A 10,926-nucleotide genomic window follows, 5' to 3' on the forward strand; every position below is an offset into this window, starting at 1 on the left:
CATGCAATGTCAGCCATAATTATTTATAGTGTCTTCAGGGCGGTCTGAACGAACAACGAAAGATATCACCCGGTTTTCCATGATGCATGTGATCTTATCCTTGAATGGAATGAAAGCACAGTTCCATAATGTAACTTTATCCTTTCAGTTACATGTTGAATTAGGGTTAACGTTAACTAGAACAACATATTGTTGCAACCAACGAAGGAAGGAATGTGTAGAGTAACCACATCAGTGTTATAGACGTTTTAAGCAGCCCCATCCAAGATTCATAGATTCCTAAAGTATTTTACATTACATTTCCGAAGGAAAATCGCGCGAAAGGTGTGATCTTTGAACGAGAGTGAACTCTTCGAGCGGGTTGTTCTGAATTTATCCTTATACTTAAGGGGATGCGCGGATGAGAGGATACGTGAACTCTTGGTCCTAAAGAATGGTTTACTCCGAGTGAAAATAATCCCAAAAGTGATTTCTTATACCTCAATATACTGATTCATAGAGATGTTGTTTTACGAGGGTGCTGCGATTAGTCATGAAACATTGAGAGTAGAAACCCACCTAGTGCATTTCCTACGATAGGGTGACCACTGAGTGTTTCCCAGAAAACTGATTTATCGTCTTGCATTTTTGCCAAGTCTAACCTTAAAAGGAATATTTTACGAGCGCAAATACTTCCTAACAAATTTTATAAATCTGCCATTCAAAGTGGCTCAAGAGTTTTTAATAAAGATCTTAATAGTAAGCTTTATCCCTAACGAAGGGCGAGAAGAAGTGTGATCCATACATGGTGTAGTCTAATATGAAAAACCTTAATAAAATCAACCAAGGAAGTTTTGAAAAACCTTTAAACGTTTGACGTGACAGCATAAGCGGAACAAAGTTTTTAGTAACCTTAGAAGTATGTACAACGTGCACCATCTTGCACAAAACTATTTGACTTAAGTTAAATAACTCGATAAAGGAGCGATTTTTAAATAATTTGAGGGTATATCTTATTATGTACCAACCAAAATAAGTAAAGGTAAATTTATTAACTTAAATATATACATACATATATGATTTTATAAATCGTATAAGTGACAGGAAAATTTTATTATTTTCATTTGTCCATAAATCTCGTTAGGACCGCACAAATAAACAACGTGCAAAAATTTTGAAAAACATAGTTTTTCGTATTTCAGAGGTTACGAGTTGAAAAAGATTGAGTGAAAAATATTTGAATCATCGGGTGACATGTTACTAGGTAATGAAAACTAATGAATTAAATGTAGTTTTGATAATTATCAGGACACAAGTCTTTGAGCTAAAAATGTTCACGTGCGAAGCCGTTGCTAAAAGTGAGGTATGAAGGATAGAGCATGAGGATGAGAAGTTAATCGCTTCTTGAATTTTCAAAATTCCAGACAGGTTATGACTAATATTGAGGTCGGAATACTGATGGTGTTAATATCACTAAATAGGAATTCCCCAGGAATAAGTCAGGACTTCGAGTTATGTAAGAAAGAGCATCATTCCAATAGGTGTGGCAAATAAGATCCTTGGGTAACGCAATAATTTTGAATGATTTAAGTGTTAGTGGGTGCCCAAAGGCTCTGCATGGCGTGGTAGTAAGTGCCTTCATCACATACACACACACACACACACAAGAATCTCTCGATTTCAACGGTTGTAAAGTCTTCATGATGACTTGAATAAGAATAAGCAACGAAAATTTTTCATATAACAAGAAATTTTTTTTTATAGAAATCGTTTAAGGTGATAATGTAAGAAAAGAAACGAAGTTCTTAGTAAACTGGAGTTATGTACAACATGTACTGTTCTAAGTAACATATCTTTTGAATAAAAGAATGGATTTGTAAATGTGAAAGTAAAATTTCATGTGTACTCGTCAAAATAAGTAATTATTTACTTTAACATATATGGTTTCTAAAATTTGCACGTATGGCAAATAAAATAAATTTATTTTTACAAAACTTTGAGAGGATCGCACAGTAAAATAGTGTGTGTAAAATTTTGGCAAACAAAATTTTCATATTTCGGAGGTTACTAGTTGGAAAAAGATTGATGAGAATCGTGTAAAAGACTTTTGAAACTTTCGGGTGATATTTGAGCAAAAATGTTACGAGGTAATGAAAACTGTTGAATTTAAATGTGGTTGATGACTATTAGTAGGGCATAAGTCCTTTGACCAAAAATGCTTAAGTGTGAAGTTGTTGCTTATAAGTGAGATACGAATGGGAGAGTATGAGGATGAGAATTAACCACCCATCGATTTTGGAAAATTTCGAACTGGTATGACTAATATCGAAGTAGAAAGGATGATTGTGTAATTATCATCGAATAAGAAATCTCTTGGGATAAGTTAGGATTCAGAGTCGCGTAAGAATGAGTATCAAATCAGATTCTTGGGTAGTCCTTAATATAGAATTTGAATTGCTGGAGTGACGGGATACAATTTCTTTTATATATCATTGTGAAAGCTTGTCCACTGTATCAGTTTCTTTCATGGCTAGAAGGTGAGCAGATTTGGTGAGGCAGTCAACAATAACCCAGATAGTGTCCTAACCGCCTTACCGTCTTCGATAGCTTAGTGGTGAAATCCATTGTTATTCCTTCTCATTTCCATTGTGGGATTTCGGGTTATTGTCATGCAACTAATAAGGTTCAGCTTCGGGCTACATTTCTCCCCGCAGTAGTTTACCATCCTCGCGAGGTGTACGTGTAACATCCCATCTTTTTCTGTTTACTTTACGTTTAATTATTTTAAAGTCCGTTATTTAATTATAACATCTCTCGCTTACTCTACATATTTAAGGTAATTCGTTTGGTTAATTCACACACCCGTATTTAAACTTGAAGGACCAATGTTGCCATGTGACCAAAGTCATGACTAGGTCAAAGGGTCAAACATCCATCTCCTCCATTCATTTCCATCCTCCTCATTCCTAATACTTTCACATTTGCTCTCAAACACCTAATTCATACAATCATCATCTAAATCCGATCTAGCAAGCATTCTTCAAAACAAATTACATATTAGAATCCTTGCAACTTCCTCTTCGATTCCATACCAACCTCATATCATTTGGGTAACTTTCTAAAAACACTAAATTTCTTGTTCTTGATCTTTAAAACTTAAAAGTGTGTTAATTAGTGTCTATGTCTCAAGTCTAACATGATTATGTGATTTATTTGCTTGTTATTGCTATTTTGATGTAACTTAAACTTGAAAGATGACTTGCTTAATCTTGAGTTTTGGTTGATCATATGTTGTTAGATGTTGAAAGTGCATGTATTAAATGTGTTACTAGAATCACTAGCTTCAATTTGATATGTAAGTTGACTTGGAAAAGCCTCATTAACATGATTAAGGATTTTATAATTGTTAGTTAGGGTTTGGTAGCCTTAAATGTGACTTTTGATGCATTGAATGCTTTGCAGTGTTGTTTGTAAGTGTTTAGTTGTATTGTATGCATAATTACCTACGAAATGGCTTATTATATGTGTGCATTTAATTCCCGAATCATCAATATGCTTTTATGAACTTGAAGCATTTATGATGAGCGTTAAATGATCATTCGACGAGAATTCGATTATTGTAAATGATGTTTTTGTTTGATGAAATGTGTTTAGTTGTATTCCTCGTCAAAATACCTTTCCAACGATATAAGATACGTGTTTAAAATGTTTACGGTTCATTAGTTATGGTTGTTGGAAGTTGGACTCGCGCATTAAGGGTTCAAACTGCCCAGATTTGCTGAAAAGATACCTTGAGCGGCGCTCCAATACCTTGAGCGAAGCTCCGGGCCTCGGCTGTCCAAAAGTGCACATTTTTGTTTAATTCTAACTATGCTACGCACCTCCGATTAACATGAAACTTGTTCTAACATACTCATATATGATTATAAAATTTAGAAAATAGTTCGGGACCCGACGCGAATGTGTTGACTTTTTCGTTGACTTTGACTTGACCAAAGTTGACTTTTGTTCAAACTTAACCAATACTTATTTAAACCGTTCTAATCTTCTTGTATACTTGATTCTTGCATGAAACTTGACAACTTGATTCACATGCTATATAATCGAGTCGTAATGAGCCATAGGACTAATTGAACAAATTTGACCAACCGTGTTTACCGTTATTGATACGACCTACTTATTTAGGTCAAGACTAGCATTCATTCTTGCACACATTACTTTGTGAAGTACCTTATTGATTTTGCTAAAAACGAACATATATTTCATAGCATTATCCCTCAAGAAAGACAAGCTTTTAGTTGCAATTGTTCTATTTACAAGTGGTATTCGTTTAAATAATAAAAGGTGAAGACAAAAGACAGATTCGACGAATTGAAGACGCAAATGACCAAAACGCTAAAAAGTACAAAGTACAATCCAAGTGATTCAATTTATTGATAAGAAACGTCTAAAAATTACAAGAGTACGAGCCGCAAAACGCAAAGTACAAGATATTAAATAGTACGAAAGGACGTTCGAAAATCCGGAACCGGGACCAGAGTCAACTCTCAACACGCGACGCAACGGACTAAAAATTACAAGTCAACTATGCACATGAATATAATATAATATATAATTAATTCTTATAATTATATATATATTATATTATATATTAAAACCATCGGCAAACTAGAAAACAAGAGAATGTGAGCTGTCCCAGGGGGCCATGCGATCGCATGGCCTGGAAGCTTTAAATCCATGTGATTGCATGGCAAGAAGTAGCTGGCCACATCTATAAATTTCGCAGTTTTTGGCCGATTTACACACATAATTCAATCTCTCACTCTCTACGATATATATATATATATATATATATATATATATATATATATATATATATATATATATATATATATATATATATATATATATATATATATATATATATATATATATATATATATATATATATAATTTTAATTTTAATTTAAGATTAATAATAATAAGGTTATGTTAGCGAATGTTGTAAGGGTGTAAGTCGAAATTCTGTCCGTGTAACGCTACGCTATTATTAATCATTGTAAGTTATGTTCAACCTTTTTAAATTAATGTCTTGTAGCTAAGTTATTATTATGCTTATTTAAATCGAAGTATTCATGATGTTGGGCTAAATATTAAAGACGGGGTAATTGGGCTTTGTACCATAATTAGGGTTTGGACAAAAGAACGACACTTGTGGAAATTGGACTATGGGCTATTAATGGGCTTTGTATTAACTAAATGATACCTCGTTAATTTAATATAGAGATTTACAATTTGACGTATCTATATATAACCACATACGCTTAATCGGGTACGGTGGGTGGGATATCTATAAATACGAATTATCGTTCATTTTACCGGACACAGGAATGGATTAATAGTTAATGGACTCATTGAAACAGGGGTGGATTACATTCAAGGGTAATTGGTGTAATTGTTAACAAAGTAGTAAAACCTTGGATTACACGCAGTCGATAACCTGGTGTATTCATCAAACAAAGTATTAAGACCTTGTTACAGTTCAAATCCCTAATTAGTTGGAATATTTGACTGCGGGTATAAGGATAATTTGACGAAGACTCTCGCACTTTATATTTGTGACTGATGGACTATTATGGACAAAACTGTATGGACATATCGAATAATCCAGGACAAAGGACGATTAACCCATGGTAATAAATTAAAATTAACACGTCAAACATCATAATTACGAAAGTTTAAATAAGCATAATTCCTTTATTTCATGTTTCATCGCAATTTTATTTATTGTCTTTTTAATTATCGTACTTTTTCATTATCGCAATTTTATTTATCGTCATTTTATTTATCGCACTTTAAATTATCTCATTTTTATTATCGTTATTTACTTTACGCTTTAAATTAAGTCATTTGTATATTTAATATTTTACATTAGGTTTTAATTGCGACTAAAGTTTTAAAATCGACAAACTGGTCATTAAACGGTAAAAATCCCCTTTTATAATAATAATAATACTACTTATATATATTTATATTTTTACAATTATAGGTTAAAAAAATATAGTGTTAAACCTGGCTAGCTCTATGTGGAACGAACCGGACTTACTAAAAACTACAGTACTGTACGATTAGGTACACTGCCTATAAGTGTTGTAGCAAGGTTTAGGTATATCCACTCTATAAATAAATAAATAACTTGTGTAAAATTGTATCGTATTTAATAGTATTTCGTAATAAAAATATAACTATTTCGTACACTACCCTGCACACATCAAGTATTTTTGGCGCCGCTGCCAGGGAACTTCTTAAACGCCGGAAGCGAAACGCTATATATATATATATATATATATATATATATATATATATATATATATATATATATATATATATATATATATATATATATATATATATATAATTTTTTATTAAGTTTTAATTTCTTTTTGTAAAAATACGTTTTAAATATTAAAAATACAAAAATATAAAAAGAAAAACAAAATATATATATTTTTAAGAGTTGTTCAAAATATATAAAATTATAAAGTATTTTTATTTCTATTTTAGTTTTTAAATATAAGTTTTATTTAATTTATATAAATATAAAAATAGAAAAAAGGGAAAAAAAAAAGAGTAAAAGTAATCGGGCCCAACTGTAGTAGCCCAACATCTGGCCTGGATCCATGAACCATGAGATCGCATGGATTTACAACACTCAGCTTATGCGATCGCATGAGCTGATTTGACAGGCCTGGTACATCAGCTAAATCGAATTAGGGTTTGATTAATATATAATTATTATTAATTAATTTAGATTAGGGTTTTGTTTTAATATTAATTAGTTTTAGTTTTATTTAATTTGTATTTTTAAGTTATAATTAGTTTTATTAAATATATAAACTTAATACTTTTATAAAATAATAATATAAAAATAATATTATTATAAAAATTGTATTTTTACAACTTTAAGTTTTATTTTTATATTCTATATCTTTTTGTTCGTAATATTTGTATTTTTATCGTTCGTAATTAGTTTTAAACTTAGTTTTTGCCATAGTTATTTTATATTTCTAAATTATTAGGCTTTGCCGTAAAAACCCTTAAGTGCTTTTTCTTTAGACTAAGATTTAGGTGCTTTAGAATTTTGCGACGCCGTTTTAAGATTTTAGTACTTTTTAAGTTATTTCTGTTTTGGATATAGAATTCCTTTTAAGCTTTAATACCTTTAGACGTAAATTTTAAATTTAAGTTTCTAGACTTTTAAGTTTCGACGCTGCATTTTATTATTTTTCGACGCTTATTTTTCGACGCTTATTTTTCGACCTTTTATTTTTTTCGACGATTTTCGGCGCGCTATTTTTCTTTCTTATTTCTAGACGCTCTAGTTTTTAGGACATATAAATTTCTATTTCTTCTCTAAAATTTCAAAACGAAAAAATTATTTTAAGCAGTTAAATTGATAGACATCCAAAATTTTCTGGTTCGTAGTAATAGTTGGATTTGTTAGTGGCGAGTTGTGGGCTTCCGATTTAAAGGGTCCTGGCTACCTGCTGCATCTATTGGCTATTTGAAACGTGGGCAAAATCAGAAAAGTCTATTAATTTGATAGCTTATATAATTTTTATTTTTATAACTAATAGGATATTCAGTGAATGCACCGAGCAAAATGTTCACCACCTTTCATACGTTCACCACCTGTAACTCGATCAAGACATCTAGCCAATATTATCGCCGTTGATTTTTCTTTAGAATCGTCATCTAGTCGACCAAGTACTCCAATTCAAATTTCCGATAATCCATTTTTTGAACCCGACCTCACAATTGAGAATCCGGAGGATATTCAGGGACAATTCAGAGATCCTGAACCACTAATCATTCCTCCTGAACCACAAATCACTCATCCAGAGATTGTCGAGGAAGAAACCATTAAATCAGAATCCTCTAGTGATTCAGATTCAACAAATTCAATCATGGAAAATCTGGAATCTCTAAGTATGGAAGACCGAATGAGAGCTAAACGCACTGGCCAAGGTCACGCAATTACTCAACCAGACATTAATGCGTCAGATTATGAAATCAAAGGACAAATCCTTTAATAGTGGTGCGCCGAAGGAAGATCCAAACGAACATCTTCATACCTTTAATAGGATCTATACAGTATTCAAAATAAGAGAAGTTGAGGATGAACAGATTTATCTTATGTTATTTCCCTGGACTTTAAAGGGAGAAGCCAAAGATTAGTTAGAATCGTTACCTGAAGGGGCGATTGATACATGGGATGTCTTAGTTGAAAATTTTCTTAAACAATTATTTCCAGCATCTAAAGCCGTGAGACTTCAAGGAGAAATTGTTACGTTCACACAAAAGCCAAATGAAACTCTGTATGAAGCATGGACAAGATTTGGAAAGTTGTTGAGAGGATGTCCTCAACATGGTTTAGACACTTATCAAATAGTGCAAATATTCTATCAAGGATGCGACATCACTACACGAAAAGACATCGATATAGCAGCAGGTGGTTCCATTATGAAGAAAACCCCAACTGAAGCTTACAAAATTATTGATAACACTGCTTCCCACTCACATGAGTGGCACCAAGAAAAAGATATCGTTAGATCATCTAAAGAGGCTAGAGCCGATTCTAGCCATGACTTTGATTCCATTTCTGCAAAGATAGATGCTGTAGAGAGACGAATGGAAAAGATGACTAAAGATATTCACTCAATACGAATTAGTTGTGAGCAGTGTGGAGGACCACATTTGACAAAAGATTGTCTCAGTACTGAACAAACAATGGAACAAAGAGAGAATGTTTCATACATGAACCAAAGGCCTGAAAATAATTATCAGAATAATTATCAACCGCCAAGACCAATCTATAATCAAAATCAGAATTATAACCGAAATGTTCCATACAACAACTAACAGGGTCCTAGCAGTCAACAAGTATCGAATAATACTTACAATCAGCAAAGACCTATTTTTCCAAATAAACCACCACAAACCGATGATAAAAAGCCAAATTTAGAAGATATGATGTCAAAGCTAGTTGAATCTCAAACGCAATTTTTCACATCTCAGAAACAAACTAATGAACAAAATGCCCAAGCATTTAGAAATCAACAAGCTTCAATCCAAAATCTGGAACAAAAAGTAAGCAACCTAGCAAGGTTGATAGGTGAAAGAAAACCGGGAAGTCTAACTAGTGATACAAATGCTAACCCCCGAAATGAAACAGCTAAAGCCATTACCACAAGAAGTGGTATTACACTTAAACCACCTGAAATACCTGTAATTTCTGATGATTCTACTCCTACTACACAAGAACCACAATCTGAGCAAGATAAGGAAACAGAACCGGTAGTTGAAAAGGTTAATGAAGATAACACAGTTAAGGCTAAGCCTTATGTTAAACCATACCAACCACCGCTTCCTTACCCGAGTAAAATGAGAAAAGAAAGACTTGAAGCTGAGCAATCCAAATTCTTGGATATGTTTAAACAGATAAATGTCAATCTTCCTTTCATTGATGTGATATCAGGAATGCCTAGATATGCTAAATTTCTGAAAGATCTAATCACAAATAGACAGAAAATGGAAGAACTCTCGGCTGTTACTATGAATGCTAATTGTTCTGCAGTGCTGTTGAATAAGATACCAGAAAAACTCTCTGATCCAGGAAGTTTCACAATTCCATGTTTTCTGGGTAGTCTTAGTTCAATAGAAGCATTGGCAAACTTAGGTGCTAGTATAAATTTAATGCCGTATTCATTATATGCTAAACTAGACCTTGGAGAATTGAAACCAACACGAATAAGCATACAACTAGCCGATCGATCAGTAAAATATCCTAGAGGGATAATGGAGAACATGCTAGTTAAAGTTGGTACTTTAGTATTTCCAGTAGATTTTGTTATTCTGGACATGGAAGAAGATTCTCGAGTTCCTCTCATATTAGGAAGATCATTCTTAAACACGGCTAAAGCAATAATTGACGTGTTATATTAGTTACATAAATACATACAAATAACCTAAGTATAGAGGACGAGAGTGTTACCTTTTCTATTGATAGAGCCATGCAACAACCGCAATCTGCAGATGATACATGTTATTATATTCAAACTATAGATTCACATGCAGAATTGTTAGAAGAATTTCCAGAATTACAAGGAACGGGAGAATGTTCTTTAGGAGAAGGAACTGAACCAATTGATGAAGCTGAAATGTTAGCCGCACTCATGGCTAATGGATATAAACCAACAACAGAAGAAATTCAAATGTTAAAAGAAGAAGACAGATATCGATACAAATCATCGATAGAAGAACCACCGACATTAGAGTTAAAGCCACTTCCAAACCATTTGGAATATGCTTATTTACATGGTGAATCTGAATTACCTGTAATAATATCGTCTTCTCTTACGGAAAATGAAAAATCTCAACTCATTTCTGTGCTAAAAGCTCATAAACCAGCTATTGCATGGAAGATTCATGATATTAAAGGAATAAGTCCTTTGTATTGCACACACAAAATCCTTATGGAAGAAGGTCATAAAACATATGTGCAACACCAATGAAGACTAAATCCAAATATGCAAGATGTTGTTAAGAAAGAAATTATTAAACTGTTAGATGCAGGTTTAATTTATCCAATTTCTGATAGTCCATGGGTAAGCCCAGTTCAATGCGTGCCTAAGAAGGGTGGCATGACTGTTATCACAAATGAAAAAATGAGCTTATTCCTTCTAGGACTGTAACAGGATGGCGTGTTTGTATTGATTATAGAAAATTAAATGACGCCACCAGAAAAGATCACTTTCCCTTACCTTTCATTGATCAAATGTTGGAAAGATTAGCCGAAAATAGTTACTATTGTTTTCTTGACGGTTTCTCCGGATACTTTCAAATTCCAATAGCACCCAAGGACCAAGAGAAAACCACGTTCATGTG

The 10,926-nt window shown here is 32.8% G+C and overlaps 1 non-coding gene across 1 annotated transcript; it reads right to left on the reverse strand.

Moving 5' to 3' along the window:
• Positions 1-8,307: 8,307 nt before the first annotated feature.
• On the reverse strand, positions 8,308-8,414 carry LOC139869526 (small nucleolar RNA R71). The gene has a single exon (XR_011766134.1). It is a non-coding gene; the product is annotated as a small nucleolar RNA R71 (small nucleolar RNA).
• Between the last annotated feature and the right edge of the window lie 2,512 nt (positions 8,415-10,926).

The sequence above is a fragment of the Rutidosis leptorrhynchoides genome, chromosome 9 (genome assembly GCF_046630445.1).
Source record: "Rutidosis leptorrhynchoides isolate AG116_Rl617_1_P2 chromosome 9, CSIRO_AGI_Rlap_v1, whole genome shotgun sequence".
NCBI classification, from domain to species: Eukaryota; Viridiplantae; Streptophyta; class Magnoliopsida; order Asterales; family Asteraceae; genus Rutidosis; species Rutidosis leptorrhynchoides.